Here is a 14190-nt window from a genome sequence, read left to right on the forward strand (position 1 = left end):
ATAGAGAGAGAGAGAGAGGAGGGAGATAGAGAAAGAGATAAAAATTAGCGTTTATTATCCTTGGTTATTTGACTAAATTCGTTGTGACTCACAATTATATGTGGCTCATACTTTCCTCATACACTCCTCTCTGGTATAGTTTTCTCGAAATCATTTAACATGCAATCACTAGCCTATAATGCCAGTCATAAGTAAGTACACAGAAGCTGTTCTCAGTGTGTATGTGTTTTGCTGTCACTGTGACCTTGTATCTACCCAGGACGACCTATCGTCTTTTTTTTCTAGTCGACAAAGATGAGACATATTGCTCACCACAAATTGTATGTGTGCCAGCAAAGACTGGTAATCTTTGTCAGTATTTGCTTACTCTACTGCTTTTGCACAAATGATTCCTTACACCTCTTTATTTTTCTTCTACGGATGCCATATTTATCTTCGAGTACTTTCTTTCCTCTCATTCTCCACAACTGATCGTCACATGAAGGTTTGGAATGGCATGGACGTCTTTTTAAACCCCAAGCGCTTGCAAATTCCCCGCCTCGCATGCTTGAGGTCTCACATTAATATACTCAAATAGTCTGCCAGGTAGGTATTTTTACACTGCACATCACTCGATTCACCCATCTTATTTCTTTCTCAACGATCTCTTGCATTAGAACTGACATCTTATGTGTTATTATACATAACTAACTAACGTGTCTTTACATTTTCTTCCTCTCTATGCAATATGAATGTAAGCACCTGAAAATACTCAGGTTTTTCCTGTTTTCAATGTGGAAATTTAATATATTTATATATTTTCACACAAGGGACAGATCTAAAGTCTCCTTTCCTTCCCTCAAAGCAACCAGTCTTATCTGCCTTTCGTGACGACCATATTCTTCGTGGAGGATGTCTCTTGTCGATGGCCCCTCTGAGCTAAGCATCCTGTGATTGCATCTCGATGTCGATTTCGAAGTCCCGGGCTGAACTGGTCGTGTGCGTCTCCTACACGACAGAGCCGCGTATGAATGGGTCGTGGGAACGCTTGGTACTGTATGCCAGAAGCTCTGTATTAAGGTATTCGTTGGTCAAGGTGGCAGAGGTGAGAGATGACCCCTTGTTGAGCTCTCCAGCACGTACTGGTTGGTACCTGGCGTGGCACCAGCCACGGGGGAGAGAGAAAGAGAATAGAGTTAGTTACACATTTGATGGATAGCAACACTGGGCAGAGCTGGTTGATTGTCGCATCGCTGATAGAAATGCAGGAGAATTCTTCAGTAGAGTGATACATTGTTCAAAGTTATGTTTCGTCTTCATACCTGTGTCTTTATAAAAAAATGAGAAAAAGTAAGAGAACATTCAGTGAGGCGAAGATGAACAGTAAGACGATAAAGAAAGTAAAGGAAAATGAGAGATAAACACCAAACATAAGAGACTGGGTGATAATCAGTAAGGGTGCAGAAAAATAATCAATAATGATTCATAAAGGAAATTCCAGAGAAATTACCTAAAAAAATTACGAAAAAATGAAGCTAATGACAAATTCAATACAAGAAGAGGCTGTTTAGAGGTATCAACGTATATGCAATTTGAATAACAAGAAAAGTTGAGGAATAACAGGGTACTACACCAACCTAACTAATAATAATAATAATAATAATAATAATAATAATAATAATAATAACCATAATAATAATAATAATACTAATAATAATAATAATAATAATAATAATAATAATAATAATAATAATAATAATAATAATAATAATAATAATAATAATAATAATAACCATAATAATAATAATGTGAAAAGAAGTCCTTTCACGGACAAGTTGCTGAAGCAGCAAAAATGTTATTTGCTCGCTACTGTTAATACACAAAAGCATTAGCTCATATAACCAGACACACTATAGAATGCAATTAAATATGCAAACTATTTTTAATTAAATTAAACAAATAAGTGCATGATTGTATAATAAGCTCTCTGTAGTTACTGAACTGGAGCATATGCTCCTGTGTCCTGTCTTTTGTTATAAATTTAACAAACAAAATGTTTAAATTTCTCAGTGATATGTATCCTTAATAATCCTTCAAGTAACCTATAGGTTTTAAGCCTAACTAATCAGCTAACTATGGTTTTGGTATATGTTATTCTTCTCTTATTTCGTTCCAGCCATCTGCCACTCTTTGTGAAAAAATTCTAATACCTCTTCAACACTGTTTCGTGTGTAATTCTAGGTTATGGTTTATTGATAATGGTTATCCTCCGTATGTTGTTTATTAGATAATTTACAAATGCTCATTGATATTAAATTCTGACGAATCAGTTGATTTTTTTGTCACAGATGGGTATTATATCTCTACTGCTTCTATTCTCTACGTAAGGCCTTTCCCGTGTCTCCAATATTCCATAAAAACTCAATTCATTCTCGAGAAGGAGAAAGATACAAAGAGCAGACTGCATACCACTTGTTCAAGTAGATGCGTACTGCAGTGTAATGCAGCGAAGTATGAACAAAGATCTGATAGCGTGGTATGCCAGTGTGTACAAAAAGTGCGCTTTCATTGAAAGTTCCATCAGGAAAAGGATTCGATGATTACAATCAAATGTAGCCCGAGACGGGATGGATAAGAGCGGAGCGTAATTTAGGTTCTTGTAAACAGACACAAACAGGGAAAACTGGTTACCCCTCAGGCCTCGAATATTACACTGTAAATAAGCCATGATTTGCGAAAAGAAGTATACTGGTAACATGAAGCAATAGGTGTCTACAGACTAGGAGAGTTAATAATGTCTACACGTAGCGGTAGCAGAAAGCGAGAAAGTAGTGAAGGATTGGAGCACTGTGAACAAAGAAGTTGTATAGATGGTTTAGACGAGATGGATCAGTGTCCATCACTGGTTTTTCTCTCTTCAATATATTCAGAGATAGCTTCAAGTGCTTCAGAGGACAAGGACAAGGAAGTTGTAGGTAGTGCGACATTGGAGATAGAAGGAGGAGGGTGAGTAAAGATTGGATAGACGATGGAAGTTACCAAAGAAGGGGGGGGATGAGAGGTTAAAGTTAACTTGGGAAGGAACTTGGGAGGGAACAGGAGAGGAAGAAACTTGGGAGGGGATAGGAGAGGAGGAAACTATACGAGGGGGAGGATGAACCTTCACACCCATAATAGGTAAGTAATAGGCAGAGTCTGGTAAGGAAAAATGTTTGGGAAGGATAAGTGAAGGAAGGGATATAGGAGATTTGAACTTTGAGGATGTTTTAGACTTTGGAGAAGTAGGTGTGGGAGGTCTTCTAGACATAGATACATGTGAGCAAGAAGATGAAGACTCAAGGACAAGATAAAGACTCAGGGCTACAAAAAAGTTAGAAACAGAGGTGACTCTGGAAACTGTGACCACAGAGATTATGGAAGTAGGTACCACCGAGGCTGGAGGCCGCTTAGTAACTCTAGAATAAGATAGTCGTCGAAGTCTTCCTTGGAGGCAGAGATGAGAGACTGTCATGGCGTAAGTTAAACCCTATTTCTCTTTGAGACAGCAGATTTCTCGTTATTTTAAGTAAACCTGGCAACGGCGTGAATAAGACAAGTGAGCCTCATTACAATTAAGGTAAGAGGGAGGTAGGCTGCAGGGTGTACTGGTATGGTCGGCCGTGCCACAGACTCTACATTTTGCCATGGAACTGTAATATTTTTCTGGGTGGCTAAAATGCCAGCAATTTCTACATTGTCGTGGTGTAGGGATCAACTCTCGCGTCCCACAATATAAACTGAGAACGGAAGTTCTCTGCAGTCAAAAGTTAAGTGAACTACAGTGCAGAGGAAGCGTCTCCACCCTCGGACAGGTAGTATATATGTGTCCACTTTGAGAATTGGGAGGTTTTAGAGCTCAGGTTTCTCCAGAATGTCAGCATCACATGTCCAGAAATCACGGTGAATAATGGTATGAGGCAAAACAATGGAACCATTGCAAGAATTGAGAGAAATGTGTTTTCGAATCGTGACAGGAATATCGTCTATAGAGGTAAGAAAGGAAAGATTGTGAGCCTAGCCAGCATTTCGCACGGTGACGATGTGTGAACCACTCTTAAGAGCTGTTGAAAATTTTTTGACCAACATTGCGAAGGAGTGCCTTTCTGATACAATGATCAGAAAGAATGTCAGTGGGAGGTGTCGGTTGCAGAGTGAAAAACTTAGTTCATTGAATATTTTGAAACGTATTTTGTAAGGGGAGTGAGTGTGGTGCTACTTTTTCTGGGAAGAAGGAGAGGTAATGAAAGTAGTGGTATCAGTTAAGGGTCGTGGTCGTTGAAGTGTGGGACCAGAGGTGGTCCGTCCTAAGATGTGCGGGCGATCTGAGAATCATCGCTCCGTAGATGCAGGAGCCGGAAGCATGGTCAAAGACATGCAGAGGTCGGATATATAAAAAGAGTTAGGTGGAAACCCGGTACCAGGGTCGGGCAACGAAATGTTACCTGCAGGAGGTACCGGGGTGTTAGAAAGGTCCGAAGAATGGTCCGATAACGAGGGAGGGTCGGGAGAGGAAGCCAGAGCAGAAAAGGGTTCGTTAGGAAAAGTATTATGGACATGGGACTCCATGGTTAGGTCACTTGTCCTTTGTTTTTCCCAAAAAATAGAGAAAAGAAAAAAAAATGAAAAGGGAAAAGAGGAACGTGGAGGGTTAGCTCCTAGGAGGAATAAAAGGGCCGCATATTATCCAGGATATCAACCTCACATCCACCGAGCCACCTCTGTGGACATGAGTGGGCAATCGGAAATCTGCCACAAGGCATACCTATCCTTCTGCTACCACCTCCCGGAATCCGACAAGAAGCCTCTAGAGATACACACGTCACTAGAAGTTCATCACAAGCCGCCCCCTGGGAAACCAGAGAGGGATTGGGACATCCCCTGATGATCCCAGTTCTACGGAAAACTACACCACCACCAAGGACCTAAATGGAAGGGGACGGAAAACGTTACCCATCCCCTAACCTACGAGTTACAATTCCTGAGGAGAAGAAACCGAAGGCCAAAAGTAGGAAAGGGAGGAAAGGTAAGGGGAAGGGGGGAAATAAGAAGGGATAGGAAAGGAAGGATGGGGCAGGAAGGGGAAGAGTGAGGGATAATTAGGGTCGGTCAGAGGATGAAGGCTGGAAGGTCCCGTTCCTCAAACAGAAAGCCTTTTTACCACAACAAGGAACTCTCCTTCCAAAAAGAGGAGCCACATATTACAATATGTGGCTCCTCTCAAAGGATTTCACCATCCAAATATTTGAAAGCACTTTTGAAATAGTAACGAATAACATATGAAATTCTCATTAACATATTATCGCCCCAATATTATATAAATTCTGAGGACTGTCTTTGTGTATATATCCTGAGAGCAGGAGTTGATGCAGACCGAGGGGTGGTTTATAGCTTGATATGAATGTATATATGTGTATGTGTATGTGTGTGTGTGTGTGTGTGTGTGTGTGTGTGTGTGTGTGTGTGTGTGTGTGTGTGTGTGTGTGTGTGTGTGTGTGTGTGTGTGTGTGTGTGTGCGTGTGTGCGTGTGTGTGTGTGTGTGTGTGTGTGTGTGTGTGTGTGTGTGTGTGTGTGTGTGTGTGTGTGTGTACTCACCTAATTGTACTCACCTAATTGTGGTTGCAGGGGTCGAGACTCAGCTCCTGGCCCCGCCTCTTCACTGATCGCTACTGGATCCTCTCTCTCTCTGCTTCCTGAGCTTTGTCATACCTCTTCTTAAAACTATGTATGGTTCCTGCCTCCACTACTTCACTTGCTAGGCTGTTCCACTTGCTGACAACTCTATGACTGAAGAAATACTTCCTAACGTCCCTGTGACTCGTCTGAGTCTTCAGCTTCCAGTTGTGACCCCTTGTCCCTGTGTCCCCTCTCTGGAACATCCTATCTCTGTCCACCTTGTCTATTCCCCGCAGTATCTTGTATGTCGTTATCATGTCTCCCCTGACCCTTCTGTCCTCCAGTGTCGTCAGTCCGATTTCCCTTAACCTTTCCTCGTACGACATTCCCTTGAGCTCTGGGACTAGCCTTGTTGCAAACCTTTGTACTTTCTCTAACTTCTTGACGTGCTTGACCAGGTGTGGGTTCCAGACTGGTGCTGCATACTCCAGTATGGGCCTAACATACACAGTGTACAGTGTCTTGAACGATTCCTTATTAAGGTATCGGAACGCTATTCTCAGGTTTGCCAGGCGCCCGTATGCTGCAGCGGTTATTTGGTTGATGTGTGCCTCCGGTGATGTGCTCGGTGTTATGGTCATCCCAAGGTCTTTCTCCCTGAGTGAGGTTTGTAGTCTTTGTCCACCTAGCCTATACTCTGTCTGCGGTCTTGTTTGCCCCTCCCCAATCTTCATGACTTTGCATTTGGCTGGATTGAATTCGAGAAGCCAGTTACTGGACCACATGTCCAGCCTCTCCAGGTCTCTTTGCAGTCCTGCCTCATACTCGTCCGATTTAATTCTTCTCATCAACTTCACGTCATCTGCGAACAGGGACACTTCAGAGTCTATTCCTTCCATCATGTCGTTCACATATATCAAAAATAGCACTGGTCCTAGAACTGACCCCTGTGGGACCCCGCTCGTAACAGGCGCCCACTGTGATACCTCTTCACGTACCATGACTCGTTGCTGCCTCCCTGTCAGGTATTCCCTTATCCATTGCAGTGCCCTTCCTTTTACGTGTGCCTGATCCTCCAGCTTCTGCACTTATCTCTTGTGGGGAACTGTGTCAAAGGCCTTCCTGCAGTCTAGGAAAACGCAATCTACCCAACCCTCTCTCTCGTGTCTTACTTCTGTTACGTTGTCATAAAACTCCAGGAGGTTTGTGATACAAGATTTGCCTTCCATGAACCCATGCTGGTTTTCATTTATAATCTTGTTCCTTTCCAGGTGTTCGACCACTCTCCTCCTGATAATCTTCTCCATGACTTTGCACACAATACATGTCAGAGACACAGGTCTGTAGTTTAGTGCCTCGTTTCTGTTTCCTTTCTTAAATATGGGGACTACATTAGCTGTCTTCCATTTCTCAGGTAGTTGCCCAGTTTCAAGGGATGTGTTGAAGATTGTGGTTAGAGGCACACACAGCATCTCTGCTCCTTCTCTAAGGATCCATGGGGAGATGTTGTCCGGTCCCATCGCCTTTGAGGTGTCAAGGTCACTTAAGAGCTTCTTCACCTCCTCCTCAGTTGTTCGTATGTCATCCAACACTTGTTGGTATATTCCCTCTTGATGTTCCCTTCTGTGCTGTCTTCCCACAGCCCTTCCTGTCTCTACTGTAAAAACTTCCTTAAATCTCCTGTTCAGCTCCTCACATACCTCCTGATCATTTCTTGTGAGTTCTCCACCTTCTGTCCTTAATCTGATCACCTGGTCTTTGACTGTTGTCTTCCTCCTGATGTGGCTATACAACAGTTTCGGGTCAGTCTTGATTCTCGATGCTATGTCATTTTCATACTGTCGCTGGGCCTCCCTCCTTACCTGTGCGTACTCATTCCTGGCTCTGCGACTGATCTCCCTATTTTCGTGTGTTCTCTGCCTTCTGTACTTTTTCCATTCTCTATTGCACTTTGTTTTTGCCTCCTTACACCGTCGGGTGAACCAGGGGCTTGTTCTGGTCTTCCCGTTGTTACTGTTGCCCTTGGGAATGAACCTTTCCACTGCCTCCTTGCATTTTGTTGCTACATATTCCATCATTTCATTTACTGGCTTTCCTGCCAGTTCTCTGTCCCACTGGACCTCCCGCAGGAAGTTCTTCAACCCTATGTAGTCCCCTCTTTTATAGTCAGGCTTTTCCCATTCTACTCCTGTTATTCTCTCCACTTGCAGCTCTACTATGTATTCAAAGCACAGAACCACGTGGTCGCTAGCTCCTAGGGGACTCTCATACTTGATGTCCTCAATGTCTGAGCTGCCCAGGGTGAACATCCTCCCCTCTCACTCTGGTAGTGTCCTTAACATGTTGGTGCATGAGGTTTTCCAGCACCACGTCCAACATCCTGGCTCTCCATGTTTCGGGACCCCCATGTGGCTCCAGGTTTTCCCAGTCAATCTCCCTGTGGTTGAAATCCCCCATAACCAGCAACTTTGCTCTGCTGGAGTGAGGTCTTCTTCCCACCTCAGCAAGTGTGTCCACCATTGCTCTGTTGCTCTCTTCATATTCCTCTCTTGGCCTCCTGCAGTTCTGTGGTGGATTATACATCACTGCAATGACCACTTTGTGTTCCCCAGACTGAAGTGTACCTGCTATGTAGTCTCTTTCTCCCGTCTCATCTATTCCTTCCATTTTCTCGAATTTCCATCTGTTTTTTATGAGCAGAGCAACCCCACCTCCCCCCCTGCCCCTTCTATCTTTCCTCATGATCTGGTATCCTGGTGGGAAGATTGCATCTGTTATTATCTCCATGAGTTTTGTTTCTGTAACTGCTATGATGTCTGGGGACTTCTCATTGATTCTTTCTTGCCATTCCTCATGTTTATTCGTTAATCCATCTGCATTTGTGTACCAAACCTTCAACTTCTGTTCTAATACTGTAACTGTGGTGCGGGGGGTGGAAACAGAGGGATCGGTGTGTGATGGTTGGTTTGGATTGTTCAGTTGCCTTGGGGGTGTCGTGGCTGGAGTTCTTCTGCAGGTGTTTCTGGGGGGTGCGCTTGTCCTTAAATTAGATCCTGGGTTATTCTGCTCTCCTTTTTCATTTCCTCCCATTTCTCCTTTCGTTTTTGAACTCTCTCTTTCATTGTCTTCCTTTCCTTGTGTGTGTGTGTGTGTGTGCGTGTGTACTCACCTAGTTGCTCACCTAGTTGAGGTTGCGGGGGTCGAGTCCGAGCTCCTGGCCCCGCCTCTTCACTGATCGCTACTAGGTCACTCTCCCTGAACCGTGAGCTTTATCATACCTCTGCTTAAAACTATGTATGGATCCTGCCTCCACTACATCGCTTCCCAAACTATTCCACTTACTGACTACTCTGTGGCTGAAGAAATACTTCCTAACATCCCTGTGATTCATCTGTGTCTTCAGCTTCCAACTGTGTCCCCTTGTTACTGTGTCCAATCTCTGGAACATCCTGTCTTTGTCCACCTTGTCAATTCCTCTCAGTATTTTGTATGTCGATATCATGTCCCCCCTATCTCTCCTGTCCTCCAGTGTCGTCAGGTTGATTTCCCTTAACCTCTCCTCGTAGGACATACCTCTTAGCTCTGGGACTAGTCTTGTTGCAAACCTTTGCACTTTCTCTAGTTTCTTTACATGTTTGGCTAGGTGTGGGTTCCAAACTGGTGCCGCATACTCCAATATGGGCCTAACGTACACGGTGTGCAGGGTCCTGAACGATTCCTTATTAAGATGTCGGAATGCTGTTCTGAGGTTTGCTAGGCGCCCATATGCTGCAGCAGTTATTTGGTTGATGTGCGCTTCAGGAGATGTGCCTGGTGTGTGTGTGTGTGTGTGTGTGTGTGTGTGTGTGCGCGTGTGTGTGTGTGTGTGTGTGTGTCTGTGCGTATGTACTCACCTATTTGAACTCACCTATTAAAACTATGTATGGTTCCCTCCTCCACTACGTCACTTTCTAGGCTATTCCACTGCCTGACAACTCTATGACTGAAGAAATACTTCCTAACATCCCTTTGACTCATCTGAGTCTTCAACTTCCAATTGTGACCTCTTGTTTCTGTGTCTCCTCCCTGGAACATTCTGTCTTGTCCACCTTGTCTATTCCGCGTAGTATTTTATATGTCGTTATCATGTCTCCCCTAACCCTCCTGTCCACCAGTGTCGTCAGGCCGATTTCCCTCAACCTTTCTTCGTAGGACAATCCCCGTAGCTCTGGGACTAGTCTTGTTGCAAACCTTTGCACTTTCTCTAATTTCTTGACGTGCTTGACTAGGTGTGGATTCCAAACTGGTGCTGCATACTCCAGTATGGGCCTGACGTAAATGGTATACAGAGTCTTGAACGAATCCTTACTGAGGTATCGGAACGCTATTCGTAGGTTTGCCAGGCGCCCGTATGCTGCAGCAGTTATCTGATTGATGTGCGCCTCAGGAGATATGCTTGGTGTTATACTCGCCCCCAGATCTTTTTCCTTGAGTGAGGTTTGCAGACTTTGGCCATCTAAACTATATTGTGTCTTATTGTTGCCCTTCCCCAATCTTCATGACTTTGCATTTGGCAGGGTTAAACTCAAGGAGCCAGTTGCTGGACCAGGCTTGTAGCCTGTCCAGGTCTCTTTGTAGTCCTGCCTGATCCTCATCAGATTTGATTCTTCTCATTACCTTCACATCATCCGCAAACAAGGACACTTCTGAGTCTATCCCTTCCGTTATGTCGTTCACATATACCAAGAACAGCACAGGTCCTAGGACTGACCCCTGTGGAACCCCGCTTGTCACAGGCGCCCACTCTGACACCTCATCACGTGCCATGACTCGTTGTTGCCTCCCTGTCAGGTATTCTCTGATCCATTGCTGTGCCTTTCCTGTTATGTGTGCCTGATCCTCTAGCTTTTGCAGTAACCTCTTGTGAGGAACTGTGTCGAAGGCCTTCTTGCAGTCCAATAAAATGCAGTCGATCCACCCCTCTCTCTCTTGTCTTACTTCTGTCACCTTGTCATAAAACTAGTAGGTTTGTGACACAGGATTTTCCTTCCCTGAAACCATGCTTGTTGTCAATTATACACTTGTTTCTTTCCAGGTGCTCCACCACTCTCCTACTGATGATCTTCTCCATGACCTTGCATACTATACACGTTAGTGATACAGGTCTGTAGTTTAGTGCTTCATGTCTGTCTCCCTTTTTAAAAATTGGGACTACATTTGCCATCTTCCATACCTCGGGGAGTTGCCCAGTTTCAAATGATGTGTTGAAGATCTTTGTTAATGGTACACACAATATCTCTGCCCCCTCTTTAAGGACCCACGGAGAGATGTTGTCTGGTCCCACCGCCTTTGAGGTTTCAAGTTCGCATAGCAGCTTCTTCACCTCCTCCTTGGTTATATGTACCTCATCCAGCACTTGCTGGTGTACCCCCCTGCTCTGATTTCCTGGGGTCCTACTGGTTTCCACTGTAAATACTTCTTTAAATCTCGTGTTGAGCTCCTGACATACCTCCCGGTCGTTTCTTGTGAATTCCCCATCACCCTTCCTCAGTCTGATTACCTGGTCCTTGACTGTTGTTTTCCTCCTGATGTGGCTGAACAACAGCTTCGGGTCAGTCTTGACTTTCGATGCTGTCATTTTCGTATTGCCGCTGAGCCTCCCTTCTTATCTGTGCACATTCGTTTCTATCTCTTCGGCTAATCTCTTTATTTTCCTGAGTTCTCTGTCTCTGTACCTTTTCCATTCTCTAGTACATCTAGTTTTTGCCTCCCTACACCTTTGGGTGAACCAAGGACTCGTTCTGTTCTTCCCATTATTTCTGTTTCCCTTGGGAACAAACCTCTCCTTTGCCTCCTTGCATTTTGTTGCCACATAGTCTATCATTTCTTGTACTGGTTTTCCTGTCAGTTCCCTCTCCCACTGAATGTCTTGAAAGAAGTTCCTCAAGCCTGAGTAGTTCCCCCTTTTGTAGTATGGTTTTTCCCACCCTATTCCTGCTACTCTCTCCACTTGGAGCTCAACTTTGTAGTCGAAGCACAGAACCATATGATCACTAGCTCCCAGGGGCCTTTCATACATGATATCCTCGATGTCAGAACTACTCAAGGTGAATACAAGGTCCAGTCTTGCTGGTTCATCCTCTCCTCTCTCTCTGGTAATGTCTCTAACATGCTGATGCATGAGGTTTTCCAGTACCACATCCATCATCTTGGCTCTCCATGTTTCGGGACCCCCATGGGGCTCCAGATTTTCCCAGTCAATCTCCTTGTGATTGAAATCACCCATAACTAGTAACTTTGCTCCCCCCATGTGTGCTCTCCTGGCCACCTCGGCTAGTGTGTCGACCATTGCTCTGTTGCTCTCATCGTATTCTTCTCTTGGCCTCCTGCAGTTCTGTGGTGGGTTGTACATTACTGCAATTATCACCTTATGTCCCTCAGACTGGATTGTTCCTACTAAGTAGTCCATATCGCCCGTGCCATACTGTGTGTGAGTGTGCGTGTGTGTGTGTGTGTGTGTGTGTGTGTGTGTGTGTGTGTGTGTGTGTGTGTGTGTGTGTGTGTGTGTGTGTGTGTGTGTGTATGTGTGTGTGTTTGTATGTGTGTTGTGTGTGTGTTGTGCGTGCGTGTGTGTGTGTGTGTGTATGTGTGTGTGTTTGTGTATGTGTGTGCGTGCGTGTGTGTGTGTGTGTGTGTGTGTGTGAGTGTGTGTGTGTGTGTGTGTGTGTGTGTGTGTCTATGTGCGTGTGTGCGTGTGTGTGTGTGTGTGTGTGTGTGTGTGTGTGTGTGTGTGTGTGTGTGTGTGCGTGTGTGTGTGTGTGTGTTTGTGTGTGTGTGTGTGTGTGCTTGTATGTGTTTGTGCGTGTGTGTGTGTGTGTGTGCGTGTGTGTGTGTGTGTGTGTGTGTGTATGTGTGTGTGTGTGTGCGTGTGTGTGTGTGTGTGTGTGTGTGTGTGTGTGTGTGTGTGTGTGTGTGTGTGTGTGTCTGTGTGTGTAAGCATGTGTGTGTGTATGTGTGTGTGTGTGTGTGTGTGTGTGTGTGTGTGTGTGTGTGTTTGTGTGTTGTGTGTGTGTTGTTGTGCGTGCATGTGTGTGTGTGTGTATGTGTGTGTGTTTGTGTATGTGTGTGTGTGTGTGTGTGAGTGTGTGTGTGTGTGTGTGTGTGCGTGTGTGTGTATGTGCTACTGGGTCCTCTCTCTCCCCTCTCCATGAGCTTTATCAAACCTCGTCTTAAAACTATGTATGGTTCCTGCCTCCACTACATCACTTTCTAGGCTATTCCACTGCCTGACATCTTTATGACTGAAGAAATACTTCCTAATATCTCTCTGACTCATCTGTGACTTCAACTTCCAATTGTGACCTCTTGTTTATATGTCCCCTGCCTGGAACATCCTGTCTTTGTCCACCTTGTCTATTTCGTGCAGTATTTTATACGTCTTTATCATGTCTCCCCTGACCCTCCTGTCCTCTAGTGTCGTCAGGCCGATTTCCCTTAACCGTTCTTCATAAGACATTCCCCTTAGCTCTGGAACTAACCTTGTCGCAAACCTTTGCACTTTCTCTAGTTTCTTGACGTGCTTTATCAAGTGCGGGTTCCAAACAGGTGCTGCATGCTCCAGTATGGGCCTTACGTACACTGTGTACAGTGTCTTGAACGATTCCTTATTAAGGTACCGGAACGCTGTTCTCAGGTTTGCCAGCAGTTACCTGGTTGCTGCAACAGTTACCTGTTTGATGTGTGCTTCCGGAGACACGCTCGGTGTTATTTTCACTCCAAGGTCTTTCTCCTTGTGCGAGGTTTGCAGTCTTTGGCCACCTAGCCTATACTCTGCGGTCTTCTGTGCCCTTCCTCTATCTTCTTTGCATTTGGCGGGATTAAATTCGAGAAGCCAGTTGCTGGACCAGGTGTCCAGTCTGTCCAGGTCTCTTTGAAGCCTGATCCTCATGTGATTTAATTCTCCTCATTAACTTCACATAGTCTGCGAAAAGGGACACTTCTGAGTCTAACCCTTCCATCATGTCGTTCACATATAACAAAAATAGCACTGATCCTAGTACCGACCCCTGTGGAACCCCGCTCGTCACAGGTGTGTGTGTGTGTGTGTGTATACTCACCTATTTGTACTCACCTATTTGTGGTTGCAGGGGTCGAGTCTTAGCTCCTGGCCCCGCCTCTTCACCGGTTGCTACTGGGCCCTCTCTCTCCCCGCTCCATGAGCTTTATCAAACCTCGTCTTAAAACTGTGTATGGTTCCTGCCTCCACTACGTCATTTTCTAGGCTATTCCACTGCCTTACAACTCTATGACTGAAGAAATACTTCCTACTATCTCTCTGACTCATTTGTGTCTTCAACTTCCAATTGTGGCCTCTTGTTTCTGTGTCCCCTCCCTGGAACATCCTGTCTTTGTCCATCTTGTCTATTCCACGCAGTATTTTATATGTCGTTATCATGTCTCCCCTGACCCTCCTGTCCTCCAGTGTCGTCAGGCCGATTTCTCTTAATCTTTCTTCATAGGACATTCCCCTTAGCTCTGGAACTAACCTTGTCGCAAACCTTTGTACTTTCTCTAGTTTCT

General features: G+C 44.8%; 1 protein-coding gene across 1 annotated transcript in view; it reads right to left on the reverse strand.

Moving 5' to 3' along the window:
- Nucleotides 1–993: 993 nt before the first annotated feature.
- Nucleotides 994–14190, reverse strand: part of LOC128687531 (cardioacceleratory peptide receptor-like) — a 376200-nt gene continuing 363003 nt past the window's right edge. Inside the window, exon 11 of the mRNA XM_070083861.1 lies at nucleotides 994–1132. The gene's annotated coding sequence lies outside the window, so the exon portion shown is untranslated. The remainder of the gene's footprint in view (nucleotides 1133–14190) is intronic.

The sequence above is a fragment of the Cherax quadricarinatus genome, chromosome 11 (assembly GCF_038502225.1).
Source record: "Cherax quadricarinatus isolate ZL_2023a chromosome 11, ASM3850222v1, whole genome shotgun sequence".
Classification (NCBI taxonomy): domain Eukaryota; kingdom Metazoa; phylum Arthropoda; class Malacostraca; order Decapoda; family Parastacidae; genus Cherax; species Cherax quadricarinatus.